Source organism: Botryllus schlosseri, chromosome 12 (assembly GCF_051294905.1).
Source record: "Botryllus schlosseri isolate E-star chromosome 12, Bs_hap1, whole genome shotgun sequence".
NCBI classification, from domain to species: domain Eukaryota; kingdom Metazoa; phylum Chordata; class Ascidiacea; order Stolidobranchia; family Styelidae; genus Botryllus; species Botryllus schlosseri.
Genome location: NC_137247.1, coordinates 20,787,077 through 20,802,950, shown reverse-complemented (window position 1 = coordinate 20,802,950; position 15,874 = coordinate 20,787,077). Strand labels below are relative to the sequence as shown.

The 15,874-nt window shown below is 42.5% G+C and overlaps 1 long non-coding RNA gene across 1 annotated transcript; it reads right to left on the bottom strand.

Annotated features, from left to right (window-relative positions):
• Positions 1–10,385: 10,385 nt before the first annotated feature.
• Positions 10,386–13,519, bottom strand: LOC145452955 (uncharacterized). Its single transcript, XR_013919600.1, has 3 exons — positions 13,010–13,519; positions 10,883–11,069; positions 10,386–10,805 (listed from the first exon to the last, which is right to left on the bottom strand). It is a non-coding gene; the product is annotated as an uncharacterized LOC145452955 (long non-coding RNA).
• Between the last annotated feature and the right edge of the window lie 2,355 nt (positions 13,520–15,874).

Genomic DNA, 15,874 nt, shown 5'->3' with positions numbered 1-15,874 from the left:
TTATTTTCGTGAGGTGTGATTTCGGTGCGAAGAAGTACGCTTCCATGCCATACTCTATGATGGATCTTATCAGGCTCCTATACAGGGTTAATAGCGTTCGAGTGGATGCACCCCAAGATGTGCCGGATACCATTTTGAGTAAATTCATGCGCTTTGCGCATTTGGATGCAACGTTAGATGTGTGTATCTTATAGTTGAGTCTTTTGTCAAAGGTAACATCTAAATATTTGAAGGATTCCACATACCTCAGCTGACGACTTCCTAGTTTGAGTACAGGTTGTACATAATTTCGCTTTTTCGTGAAAACCATTGCTACGGATTTCTCGACCGATACCATAAAACCCCACTTTACACACCATCGATGGATCTGATCAAGGGATGACTGAATGTTTTGAGCAAGTTGGTCAACAGCAAGACCGGCCTCCCAAATGGCACAAGCGTCCGCATAGAGTCCCATGTCTGACTCGATAACTATTGGGAGGTCATTTATCATAATGCTGAATAACAAAGGGCTAAGCACACTCCCCTGTGGAATACCATTTTCTGTGATGAAAATGTCGGATAACGTTGTCCCGATTCGAACTTGAAAGGTACGGTCGTGTATGAAATTGTTGATCCAAGAAAGACAAGGCCCCGAAATACCCATTTCCCGTAATTTATGGATGACAGCAGCCCTCCACACCATGTCATATGCTCTCTCGATGTCCAAGAAGACAGCTAAAACCGATCTTCCATTATGAATAGCTTTGTAAGTGGCATCGTGTAAACGGAGCACATGATCCAGGGCCCGCCGTCCCCGACGAAAGCCACTTTGAGCTAGGTGGAGTAAGCCGTGCTTTTCTAGATACCAAGATAGTCGCTTCATAATCATCGTCTCCATCACTTTACAGAGGTGGCTGGTTAAGGCTATAGGACGATATGACTGTGGGTCTGATCGGTCCTTGTTTCCTTTGGGAATTGGAATAACAATCGAGTGCTTCCAGCTGCGAGGGACAGTGCCATTGCACCATGAGTTATTTATCACCGAAAGCATACTGAGTAGGGCATCTGGAGGGAAGTTTTTGAACATGGAGTAGCAAAGAGTGTCATGTCCCGGAGACGTGTCTTTTTTCAACTTCAGTGCTTTCTCAAGCTCTGCAATCGTGAAAGGATTGTTCAGAAGAGTATCGTTCCTATGGTGTTCGATTTTTATGAGGAATGAGGCTCTCAAGTCCAACCTATGACGGTAATTCAAAGAGCTGCTACAACGTTGGAATGTCTTCGCTAGTATTTGTGCTTTCCCTCTTTCATCAGTAATATAATTGCTCTCAACTTTCAAAGATGCCACCGAACTATTAGAAAGATTTCCCGAAATAGAACGGACGACACTCCACACTTTTTGGAAATTTCCCCTGGTGCCAAGTGTTTCACAAAAGGATCTCCATGATTCACGTTTTGCTGTTAGTATCACTCGTCTGCACTGTGCGCGGCTACGTTTAAATTCAGCGATGTATTGCGGATCAAACGTTTGCCTCATTTTTAAAAACGCTGCCTTCTTCCTTCTCACAGCCCTGACACAATCGTCGTTCCACCATGGTACTGATGAGCGACTGTGACTTCTTTTGATTGGAATGGACAGGCTGGCCGCACATAATACATCACTAGTGAATTTGTCGACCATGGCGTCTATGTTGTTCCCAAAATTTGGCACTTCGGGTAGATCAATCATCTGGCGAAAGCTCGCCCAATCTGCCTTCGAAAGGGCCCAAGTAAGCGGACGTTTGTTAGAGCGGGGTAGTTTAGCCAATAAAGATGTCAGTATGACAAAATGATGACTGCCTAATAGGGAGTTTGTCACGTTGGTAGAGCACGAGTGTGCGATATCTGCCGACGCCAGTGACAAGTCGATGAGTGAGGCCCTGCTCACTGCGTTGTATGCAGTATTGATGCGAGTTGGACTCGTTGCGTTCAGGGTTACCAATCCGTGCCGGTTTATCGAATCATACAACATGTGACCTCTGCGATTCGAGTTTCCAGCACTCCATGACCAGTGATGGGCATTGAAATCACCTAATATCAAAGACCTGTCTGACAGGTCACCCAAGAAGTCTAAGTCACCATCAACAACTCGGTACTCGGGAGAGCAGTATATGTTACAGATCCGCAAACCGTTCACTTCGATGCACAGCGTATCTATACCACCACCGGTGACTGAATATCGAGAATTCGATTAGACAATTGCTTATTAATTAGAATGGCTAGCCCACCACTGCGAAGTGTTTTATCTTTTCTTTCAATGATGTACCCTTTAATCTTTGGAACATATTTATCAATAAGATGTGTCTATTGAATTAACATAATATCAGGAGGCCTAGGGAGTTGTTCTATAAAGTTCTTCAGTTCAGGTAACTTCCTATATATTCCTCTGCAGTTCCATTGCAGTATAAGAACACCAGCGTTCTTATACATTTTGTGGAACTGCGCTCAAGAGGCTTTTCAGTGATTCAGGGTCGAAAGAAACGCTTAGCCACTTCTGAGCCGCGGAGGTAATCAATGACGGAAGATCAATATCATCGCTTGAACGACAAGTTTTAGCTGTGAGGTCCACAATTTCGCATATGAATGCGAAGAATAGTAACGGATGTGTAGAAGACATGATAGATAGAATTGACGAGTCGTGGTCTGATTCGGACGGGGTACTGGCGGCCTCGGTAGCCTCGTTTACATGAGAAGAGGTCTCCAATAAGGATAAGTTGGCATCATTTGGAAGGGGTTGTCGCGGTGGACTGATTTTCGCCGAAGTTGACTTAGCAGAGGCATTCTGACGTTGGTGTACACTGTACAGCCTGACTATAAGTTTTACCGCTGGGAGTTGGCGACAATTGTGTATGTGAAGATCTTTCTGGTGCTTTCGCTATAGCATCGACATGCGATACTTTTGCTTTAGCATCGACATACGATAGACTCTCTCGTTCTCGAATTATTTGTATTTTGGCTTCCCTCTTATACACTGGGCACCCACCGTAAGCTGCGCTATGGGGCATTTTGCAGTTGACACACCTCTTTTCCTGATCGCACTGATGATGCTCATGTTCATGACTCCCACATTTGGAGCACGTTTTTCTTCCACCGCAATTTGCCTTCGTGTGACCGAATCGATTGCATCGGTGGCACCTCAATGGGGGAGGATTATAGGGATTGGTCTTGAATCGAAGATATCCAATATACAACTCATCTGGAGGTGTTGGAACATCAAACCCTAGCAGCATTGACAAACTATCAACATAGCCATCAGTGGACTTGCGTTTTAGACGTTTAGCAAAGCACACGTGTGATTCGCTGAGGAATTCAACAACTTCGTATTCTGACATGTCAGCTGGCACACCTCGGATGACGGCCCTAGACGCATGCTGATGCAGTTTACTCTCATCGTAACATCCCGTATTAACGGGAATTGACACTACTCCGTCCGTAAACATATCTAGAGATAGGAGCTTATCGGCCTGCATGCGATTGTGGCAGGTGACGAGTAAGTCTCCCGACGGGAAGACACGGATCCCTTCATAATTACCAATCACTGCGTGTAAGCACTTGTTCACTGTGGTAGGATGATAGTGTTTCATCTTCCTATCTTTACCCTTAACAACTATTTTCAAATTTTCGGTGCGAGTTGAATCGGCTGAGTGGCCAGAATAGTCTGCATCAGACTTATTATTCATTGTTTTCAATGGCGGACTATCACAATCAGACTCGCTTTGTGAACCCCTTTTACTGCGTTTTGATGTGACAACAGTAAACTCCATGTCATCGTTACCAACATCCGCTGCCATCAGGCGGGATGGTGGCTTATACAGCTAATAACTTCTCACTGCACGTAATCCTATCCGAGTACCGCTAGAGTATTACTACAAGTAAGCCTTTACACCAGTAAACCAAAACCTCGCAACAAGCTCTCGACGCTGATTGCAGGATGAGCTGCTCAATCTAGACACGTCCGCACACCTCGGCGGTCAGACGCGAATGATGATCGCGACAATTGGTTGCTAATTAAAACATCGATTTTGACTGCATTGCTGTATTTCCCGATTTACGTTCGCAAAAGATAATTGGATTAATATTATGGGCACTGGAATAAATTCCAACTAGCCGGCACACACAATAAGACACTGTTCAACTTTGCGCTCCGAAAATGATTATAACAAAAATGGTTCACACAATATTTTAAACGAGGCTTGCGGCCCTCATCGATGCAAATGATGCACTTTAATTTGTAGAAGGCGGACGTATATTTGGTCGTCAAAACGCGATAGGAGATGGTGTTTCTCGGAGCGCGTGATAAAATCTACGTTTCTAACGATGAGGTCGAATTTGCACATTGTAGGGCTCTGGCCCCTTCTCTCTCATATCTGTATATCACGTGATTTATGTCTTTCTTCTCGTACCACGTAACTTACCATTTATCAGCACGTGCATCTCAAATTACGAACTAGACTCATCTGCGATATCCTACTGTATATTCCATGCATATTCGACCAATATATCTGGAAAAGGCAATTGTTTGTGTCTATTGAACTACAGTCAAGAACTACACAGAACACAGGACGTTCGTGTCAGCTACTGCGGAAGTGCCAGTTAAGTATTAGCTATAAGCGGATATCCGTTGACCACGGACTTGCCGCATACTTATCGCAGACTAACTGACGGCTACTACCTGATGTCGCAACATCTAATAAGGATCGTTAGTTTGCTGAAATCAGCAGGGTGCAGGGTGCGCTAGTCATGCCTAAATACCCAGATTCGGCAATGGCAACGAGCACAATTTGTTCAGACGCGGGCATAAGTTTTAATAAAAAAGATGCATTAACAAAAACAATATCACACTCAGAGATTGTTACTGTTTTGCGAAAGTGTTTCTGCGGACGGTAGCAGGCCTGCATGCGGACGCGCTAAATCAAACCACCAACGATAGTGCACATGAAATATCGATGACCCATTTCGCATACAACTGATTCTCGCTAATTTGCAGTACGCAGCATCGATATACGAATTAGTGAATTGGCATTTCAAAAGGACGGGAGTTGTAGTATAAATGAGAAACTCACTGGCTACGCATCTGGTTTTTTTATGCCGACAACGCACTGGGGCCCGGGGCCCGCAGCCTACATAGGCCCCGATCAGCCAGTCGAATTTGATCGTGAAATGGTGCGGTTTTGATTATCCACGTGTTATTGCAGTAAGAGCAATATGGGCGCATACCGCGACCTTATCAATAGAAATACATATCCCAAAGGTTTTAAATTCTATCCGCGATACGGTTTCGCTCGATAGAGTCCGTCCAGCAATGAAGTTTATTGGGACATAGAAGGTTTCCGTTCAAACTAATCAAATCAATTCAGAATTTGCGCCACCGAGAATCTCGCGTAGCATCAATTTTTGACAACGTAATTCAACGCCGTGCACTGCACAATGCACATAGTATTAATAACAAATCAAGCACTGGCATGTCATACCGAGGGAATACGAGTGTATAAAGCAGACAAGAATTAGTAGCAAATATGAAAGCGGATGATAGCAAATATGAAAGTGCGCATTTAATCAGTAATTCCTTATTCCTCAACTTGCGTACAGCACAATGGAATTCCAAGTCTGACATCGCGAAAATTGTTTGCTCATTATAACGACGTTTGAGCTGCATTGTTGCGTTTCCTGATAAAAGGTATGGCAATGCCTTGTTAGAGTAATGAATATGCGCTCTTTGCGCAGGAATGACTTCCAATTCGCAGGCATACACAAGCACACTGTCCTATTTCGCGCCCCAAGCCTACAATTAAAGAGACTATCACGGAATTAACTCAATAATTATTTTGTAAACGAATATAGGCGTAAATACAATTTAATTGAGAGAAGGAGAACGTGAATTCGCTCGTCTGGTCGACAGAACCAGCGCAAGCGTGTCGAAATCGACGTCGTAAACGAGGTTGCTTTGAATGTCTGATTACGAATCACAGATTACAATTTATTGGGCCGTTTTAAGCACTAGTTCGTCGTCGCCAACGAAGCTGCGTATTCAATTATTCGCGCGCGTATCGGTTAATGGTAAATAGTTGGCATTTATGCGCTATCGCGGACTCGCTAACTGGCAGCGCTTATGATTTGAAATCGCAGACGGCGGGCGTTTAATCTTATTATATGGGGTGGCCGCCACCCCATAAATGTGTCATGAGGTGACTGCGCCACCCAGCCACCCCGTAACTCGGCGCCTATGCCAACGGATACGCCCGTAGATGTGTAATTATTATTTAGGGGTCCTACCTTTTCCAACACACCTCACTCGATCAGCTCTACCGGTAAATCTGATTACGTGAGCAGAGAGAGGATGAAAATTGATTGCAATATATATGCAATTCCCGATCATATTGACCGATTCAGTCATGAATTATAGAAATTTATCGCGTTATGCGAGTTTAGGCGACACGCCCACTAAACGGGCACCCAATGTAGGTCACGACAATAACCGGCAAAAAGTGCAGAGCCCGAGGTAGACCCAGAAGTTCGGATTATCACCCTATGGGGGGGGGGCTGCTTGCGCACTGTTGTCCAAGGGTCTGCGCTGTGAGTTGGTGTGTTTGCGCAGACTCGTTAAAAATTAGAGGGAACATTGTATACGATCCTCATATTTTATTGTACGCTGATATTAACAATAAATGCCTTCAGCCTCACACTTAGGGTTGTGTTTATAACAACATTCAATTTGCAAACAAAATTTTTAAAACAAGACCCTTGATTAAAACATGTTTTTTACTGTTTTTATAGCCATGACGTCACGCATATTCGATTGTGCCGTCATAACGGATTGATATTAACAATTGGAAATATAGGTAAATATATACCCCCTTTGACGAAATAGGCTTCCAAGTTCTAACCCGCTGTCACATACGACCAAAATATCTTTAACCTTTACTGCATCCTCTTGCAGCATTTTACGGTCGGCGGTCATCATCCTCAGAACATTCATTCCGTACCAATGATCTATAACTCTACTATAGCTGTTGAACCGACAATTTCGACGGTTCCAACCATCCCATATCGGATATGTCGGCTATCGGATGATAATCGTCGTCCGTAGGCTCTTACAACCTGTTTTTTAAAAGTATTCACGCAATTATGGCATAGTTACAGAACTTCACAAAAACATAATTTTTGTAAAGGCCTTTGTTTCAACACTGTTTAAAAAACTGATCAGGGCAATGGAACCCCTCGAAATACCGCTCAAAGTCTGAAAATTGGCATTGTGCTGAACAATCGCAACCACGCAAGGACCATTGTTATGGTCATTGTGCTGCGTCGTTGCAATTGTTTAGAACAATGCCGATTTTCAGATTTTGAAGTAGGGATGGTGTGAACCTCTGAAAGGTTCAGGTTCGTGTGAACGCGAACCTTTTTGAAAGGTTCTGTGTGAACACGAACATGAACCTCGTGACGTCACGTGGCGTCATATTGCTAATTTCATCTCTATCTTTCAATGAAGCGATAACCTATATTAATGTACACGATACCTAGCGACGACTCGGGCCACATAAGACCACAATGCTGTTTTAAACGCCGCTAAATGTATCAACTGAGGCAATCAAAGGATATAATACTCCCATAAAATCAATATCTTCCGTCGCTTTGCCAACAATTTCGACGAGGACTTACGAAGAAATATAAGCTTACGCCTTAAAGGTCTAGGCCAGACCGGACAATGTATCCGGCGTCAGGGTATTGCTACATTGATATTGTGCAGAGTGTAAAACGGGTTTCTAACTATACTTGCTACAGATATTACCACATTAACAAGTTCTACAGCAGTAGCCAACACCTCAATCGCACGGATTTGGTTTTATTGATGCAGTAAAGATATGAATTCAAGATTGACCCCGTACGCCTGCTAGATGTTTTGCATCAGTAAACGATATCAATCTCATTGATTGGTTGAATAGGCATCATTCGCTGACTTCGTATTCGGCTCGTGATACTGTGTGATTGCAGCTCAAGCTCACAGCAGAGTGTCACTAAATATACACAAACGGAAAGCTGGATATTTCGAGCAAACTTTTGTAACAAAGCAAGTATAACTTTTGAGATGGTCGAGGTGCATGCTCGTTTAGTGTTGATTTTAATGCTGCCAGCGCCATACATAGAGTGGCCCGCAGATGAAATGTAATATATTTGAACCAAAGATGTTACGATGAAGTGAAAATTGTAATCTATGAAAAAGGTTCACAGTGCAGAACCTACCGAGGTTCTGTTGTGAACGCGAACCTCTAAATTTCTGAGGTTCACAGACAGAACACGAACGTGAACCTCGCGTTCACACCATCCCTATTTTGAAGGCTATTTCAGGGTGGTTCCATTGCATTGATGAAAATTTAATGAATATTATCAGAATCAGCGCGACTGTAGCTTTCGAATAATATCAACGTTTATAAATTTGAGCGCTCGATTCGTCATCTATGGGATTAGCAATTACGTTGCCGTTTCATGCTATGAAGCGACGACAAATCTGCGACTGTAGCATCACTCGACCATGAATCACGTGATGCGGATCTATCCGTCCGTAGGTTAGTTATCTATGATGGGGTTCTATACCAATACCGAGAAAACCATTACCGAGAACGGACATTACCGAGAACGCTATTACCGAGAATGGACATTACCGAGAATGGACACCACAGAGAATGGACATTACCGAGAATGGACACCACCGAGAATGGACATTACCGAGAATTGACACCACCGAGAATGGACACTACCGAGAATGGACACCACAGAGAATGGACATTACCGAGAATGGACACCACAGAGAATGGACACTACCGAGAATGGACACCACAGAGAATGGACACTACCGAGAATGGACACCACCGAGAATGGACATTACCGAGAATTGACACCACCGAGAATGGACATTACCAAGAATGGACACAACCGAGAATGGACATTACCGAGAATATTGACATTACAGAGAATGGACATTACCGAGAATGGACATTACCGAGAATATTGACATTGCAGTGAATGGACATAACCGAGAATGGTCATTACCGAGAACGGACATTACCGAGAATGGCCAATGTCGAGAATCTAACTTAATGAGACGGACTTTGTCGGGAATATTTTACCTGAGAATTGACACCGAATGTGGCAACGCCATGATGCACATACACGCGATCTGTACCTACATATGCATGACATGCCTGCATGAGTGCATGCATAAATTGTACATGTGGACTTATAGTCCTAAAGCATGTGATCATCGATGAGTAGGGTTGGTTTTTAAGCTGTTTTACAATATCAGCTGATTGTCTCCAACGCTTCCGATTCGATACCAACCATTACATACGAATTAGCCTACTCCGCTCCACTGATACGGAAATCTATAGCATCCAGCTGTGATGCATATCTCAAATGGTTGAAATCGAGAAGGCATCAACTCTCACAGAGCTCGCAAAGAGAGTAACAAATATGCTGGCAAATCATGGTCTACATTTTTCATTTACGGCATACTCATTTTCAGTAGACGGTTAGTCATTCTATACATTGGTCAACACATATGTTTAGGCTGACGAGACAGTGTACACTGCGTAATATTCCTATACGCAGAAATATATCCGATTATGACCGTGACGATTGATTCCTAGGTAATGGCTTCGCTCAACAATCGGACAATCAACGAATTATACACTCAGTTGTGCAATATATCATATCTATATTCAATGATACGTTGGGTCCAGTGGTGGCTTTTGGGGTGGGCGTGGTGAGCGGTCGCCCGCCCCCCCCCCTGGTCGAAGGGGCCCCCCTATTCGGATTATGCGCTTTTTTTTAAGGATAATAACGAATAAACATGGAAATCCGTGTACCAAGCAAGAATATGATTCTGTACGGATGTGTCAATCATCATCAAATCTCTGCATTTGTTAGAAAAGTCCCGTATCCCGATGATGATCACGTCTCTGCATGCGGTAGAATTACTTAGTCCTAATGTAGTCTATTATCCTTAGACACATGCAATAATAGACATAACCGAATCCAGCACCTGGGAAAACCTTACCGCGGTAAAGGGGGTCTGGGGGGCGGAGCCCCCCAGAAGTTACGGTTAGATACTTATAGCCCCCCCCCCGTTCGTAAGGCCACCACTGGCTGGGTCGCTGTATCGTACTAATTGGACACGAATTTCATTTCGCGATGATGATAATTCTACCTGTTACAATCGCAGAATATTTTGTCAGTACGCTGCCGTTTTACTCAGCAACCTGACAACTGACAGCCAACCATTACGCTATCTTGTCTGTGGTCATGCTATATTTCCTTGTCGCTCCTTTCCTACTGTTTTAAAACTTCTACGGCTCGCAGAAATAAGAGACTGATAATTTCTGAATTTACTGTGAGCCCAGAAACTCTAGTTTCAACATTATAAGCAATCATTTTCCAGGTTAGTTGCATTTTATTACTTGTCTGTGGCATGCTACAATGAAAGACACTGAAGTCTTTAATTTACACGAAACATCCAGCGGATAAATAGGTACAGTAGTGCTCACCAACACAGACTTGGCGTTTCTTCATCAGAAAGGATGCTAAATATGTGGTGATCGCTATTATCTATTTATTCACTTAGATTGTATGCAACTCTTGGCAGAAAATTTGTAGTCATGTCGGTTGACCACGTTTCATCACAAAGCCGCTTCAATTTGTCGCTAATGTCGACGTATTTCTTCTTTCTTTTAGGCGTTGCCTGGCCTGTAGAAGTTTGTAACAGCTGCACTCGATTTTGCATGACATCCATCCTTCAAAATTATATATGAACATATATATTAAAGTTGAAACCAAGTACACATATACATCTTCCATTGTTTATACTCACTTCATACACTCTAAAAATTTCCAAATGGTTACGTGACACCCCCCAACTAGAACGCGAAAGCCGTGATGCCATCCTTCAACAGAATTGTCGGTTCGGTGCATGCCATCGATGGTACGTTGTCGCACTTTCCAAATGCTGGGTGGGAACAGTGGCCGCCTATTACTGCCTTGTTGATCATTCGTGATACCTATGACAGAAACAATAATGAGTTAAATACTTCTTATATTCGCGACGCAAATCCGTACTATCAATGTTCGATATAATGTGGTAATGAAAAGACGTTAGTCATGGACTATTCGCAAAAGTGTCATTAATCGTCAGAGGTGAAGCAAAAGGGGGGAGAGGAGTGCTTTTTTGCAATCAGGCAATGTTTTAAATTGTAATAGATTAATCGGGTTAAATCTATGAACGTACCAATGCCAGTTCGCGTTTACGTCTCTGCATAAACATATGCCAGTTAAGTTATATATTAAAATATAGAGTTATATGGATTATTTTATTCAATTCAGTACTGATATATGAATAATGACTTGCTCACAAAGCGGTGGAAGTGAATCGCAAACAAATTTCGGCACCGCTATTGATGACTGAATGTGCGAATCGATTCGTGTTGTTGGTATGTAAATGCATCGTAGGCATTATCTAGTCCAGGGGTTCTCAAAGGGTGGGCCACAGAGCATTTTGAGGTGGGCCACAAAGCTATTTAGAAAATTTTAGAATAAATGTAAGTTAAGTAATATTTGTTATTTTAAACGATAGAAATATATTCATAAATTTTTCATCCGACTCTGATGAGACGTAGTGGCACGTATGGAGTCAGCATGTACAAGTCGAAAACGGGAGGGACAATCGGCAATTTTTTCCACTGGCTATGACAATCTACGACTAACACCAACTAAAGTAATTTCGAGTATATGATAACTTGAGGGTAATGCTGAAGTAACCAAGTATTCCGGCAGGGTCATATGTCGTATGCCGTTGAAATGGGGTGCAATAAACTTGGAATTGAGTGTAATTGATGTATACATTCACTGTACGCCAGGCCGTAATATTGTAAGACAAAAATAGCCATAATTGAAAATTATTAGCAAATTCTGGTAAAGGTATACTGTACCACCGCAACGAATCGTAATGGATTGAGGATTTAGCGGAGCGCATTAATCTTTGGAGTTGGTTTGAAATGTCCCGCCTGGAAATCATTGAACATAATGTAAGAGCCACATTAATTGATTGTATTATTGGATTGAATATTCTGACATCGCAACTTCAGTTGGTTTGGTACAAGACATACAATGTACATTGTACAGCATGCATATTATAAAAACTCTTTCTTCACTTCTCTGTAGTACTAGCACCGAATTCAATATTGAATGTTCGAAGCTGACCCAGAATGATTATATTATTTTCCACAATAGTGGAACTAAAACCCTATAATCACACAGTGGATGCGGGGATTTGATCATTGTGTTTCGCGACGCGAATAGAGCAGCGGACGATCATGATATACACAGGAGTTTTAGCGTATGATCTACCAGGGCTGTAACTGCCGCACCCAAACCCCCAATTGGGGGAGCTCGAAGAGGCCCAAGATTATTTCGTTGGTCGTTCGTTGGAGGATATTTATTCAACTCGAAAATTTTTGTCGCGCATGGCGCGATTTCTTGTCCCTAGAGGTATGGATTTAAATATCATCAGTAAATTAAGAGAACAATGCGCATATTTTAGATAAGTAGGCATATCGGCGACGTCGACTACCACACATTGAACAGGATTATGATTCTAAGATAAGAGGTGGGCCACAGCACACTTTGAAACGGGAAAATGGGCCACGGCCAAGAAAGGGCTGAGAACCCCTGATCTAGTCTGACGGATGGTAATTATAAGGATTTGGGTGGTTACGATAGAACAACAAGGTCGTGAAGGTACAATAATAACAATATGAACATTGTTAGAGTAGTCTTCGATTCTACCCCATAGTTTTAGACATCCCAACACACCAAAAATGCTATACATACACTGATTCAAACCTGATGACGCAATACAAAATAATCCAGATCAGCAAGAATTTCAATGTGGCCAATCCAATCCACAACAGTGAAAAAGATTGCATCTGTTATTATAGCCTACCTATACATGTATCCCTGAAATAATTAGCCAAGTCTTCGGCAAAACTTGGCCAGCCCGAGTTAGAAGAAGTCAATATTTCGAAGCACTGTTTGACGTCACACAAAAGCAAGGGCCGTCAAGCACTTCACCTGGAAGCAATCATCCCGTTTTGCACTTAGCGTTGACGCCGTAGCCAAAATGAACGCTTACCTGAGCGGAGAAACCGTTTATCAGGATTTTTCCTTTTCATATATTTAATTCCAGCGACTAGTTTTGTGAATAACATTCAACCATTTCAAATTCAAATTCAACCCCCGAAAACTGTTGATCACCACTCTTTATGCATTCGGTTTACAAACGGTATTGCGTGATTCACGAACGAGCCGAAATAGCAAACAGCAGACTCAATATTATTAGTGAATTTTTTGGAACGTGTTTCGCGGTCTCGAAAAATTGTCTCGCGGACCCCAGTTTGAGAACCACTGGTCTGGATAGACGTTAATACATTTCCCATAAAACGATGTTGAAATAACATCATACCTTCGAACCATTTCTTTCGCCTCTACTATGCCAAACGTAGCACAGTGATTGTGTTCTTGAGATTGCTTCAGAACGATTGGTGGCTCTGATCCTTCAAGGACTTTCAATGAACACCGACATTTTTTTTCTGTCCTGATGCGTGCATATCCAGTACGAAGTACCATTCGAAACTTTCATTCTCCTAAATACGAACTCGCCAACAGCGATCAACTTATTTCCTCGCGTCGAAGGAATGTATTTTGCTAATACATAAAGTTCCTGATTGTTCTGCCATTTCGTAGGGTTGGTTTTAAAGCAGCTTAACAATATCAGCTGATTGTCTCGAACACTCCACATTCGTGTGGTGATGATACCAACTACGGCATAACAATGAATACTTTCAATATACTTTCAATAACTTTCAATAACAATGACAATAACAACAATGACAATGACAATAACAATAACAACTTTCAATAACAATGAATACTTTCGCTGGCGCATAAATCTGTAATAACCCGCTGTGATTCGAATCTCAGAAGAGCATAATATGGTTAAGAGCCACTACAGAAACTATGGTACGACAACGAATTTCTTCGCTTCACCGGCATGGATACCTCTAATAACCCATCAACCTGCTGTGATTCGTATCTCAATTCGTTTTATCTGCTTGAAAGCGAAAAGGCAAACTATGACATATAGTTTCTTCAAAGGAACGGGTATCTGTAATACTATCGGAACTCATCGAGCTGCTGTGATTGGCATGAAGCAAGAAGGCATCCATTCTTTCAAATGTCGAAAAGCGGATAAACAAGTATCTAGGGCTAGGCGAATCATGGCCTACATTTTCGGTTGATGCAGCTTAGTCATTTTCAGTAAACGGCTGGCCATACTATACATTAGGCTACTAGTAATGTCCTCTCAATAATGCTTACTTTGCTCGACTTAGAAAGCCTTCTAAGGCTATTTCGCACCTTCGTTGTCCAGCGGCGTATTGTTATTATTAATTGTTAGTTGTTGAGAAGGAAACAATGTGACGCTTATCACCTTATCGGTGGCAGGAAATAGTACGAGACATTTGACAGTAAACGGGTTAGATTACCACATTTCTGTCCTGTGTCATATGCACAATGTCTATAATGCACGCATGGTATGCATATGTACATTGCACTTACAAACACATTTCTTATATATTCTCGGTATCGTCCATATTCTCGATAATGACCATCGTGTCCATTCTTGGTAATGTCAATTCTCGGTAATGCCCATTCTCGGTAATGTCCATCTCGGTGGTGTCCATTCTCTGTAATGTCAATTTTCTCGGTAATGTCCATTCTCGGTAGTGTACATTCTCTGCTGTGTCAATTCACGGTAATGTCCGATGTCAATATTCTCGGTAATGTCCATTCTCGGTAGTGTCCATTCTCGGTAATGTCCATTCTCTGTGGTGTCAATTCTCGGTAATGTCCATTCTCTGTGGTGTCAATTCTCGGTAGTGTCAATTCTCTATGGTGTCCACTCTCGGTAATGTCAATTCTCTGTGGTGTCCATTCTCGGTAATGTCCATTCTCTGTGGTGTCAATTCTCGGTAATGTCCATTCTCTGTGGTGTCAATTCTCGGTAATGTCAATTCTCTGTGGTGTCCATTCTCGGTAATGTCCATTCTCGGTGGTGTCCATTCTCGGTAATGTCCATTCTCGGTGGTGTCCATTCTCGGTAATGGCATTCTCGGTAATGGTTTTCTCGGTATTGTCCGGACACCCTATGATGGAACCACAAGGACCAACGTCGCTCAAAATATAGATTAACACATTCACCACTAGGTGCTGCTGTCCGCCCAATACCTACCGCTACCACGGTAAACAATGGAGTGTAACGACTATGGTATCATGGACTCATAAGATACGAGACTCATGTACATTTTACGCTGTACAACCTACTGCTTGAATTACCAACCATCCGTACAATATATCTGGAGAAGGCAATATAGTCGTCTATTGAACTACCAGTGAAGATCTCACTCAGGAGCGTTCGTATCATTTACTGCCAGATAAGTATTTTGTAAGCTATGCTATCCATAACATACGGACTTGCTGTAAATACCATCGCATACTATAGGACAGACAGCTCCCCCCACCGCACCCAATAATAATATCAGTTGAAAAGCTTATAGTGAATAAATTGCGAATATGAATGTGTTGTTCGTTGAAATTGTAGCGTAACTGTGGTAATTATTGCATCGTGCATTTACAGCAGTGGTTTCAACTAGGCCTACTTCAAGGGACAGTGAATTCTACATTAAAACCGCCGAACCTTTCGTGTTACCACTTGCATGGTCTCGGGTACCACGCGTGCCATTGTTTGAGA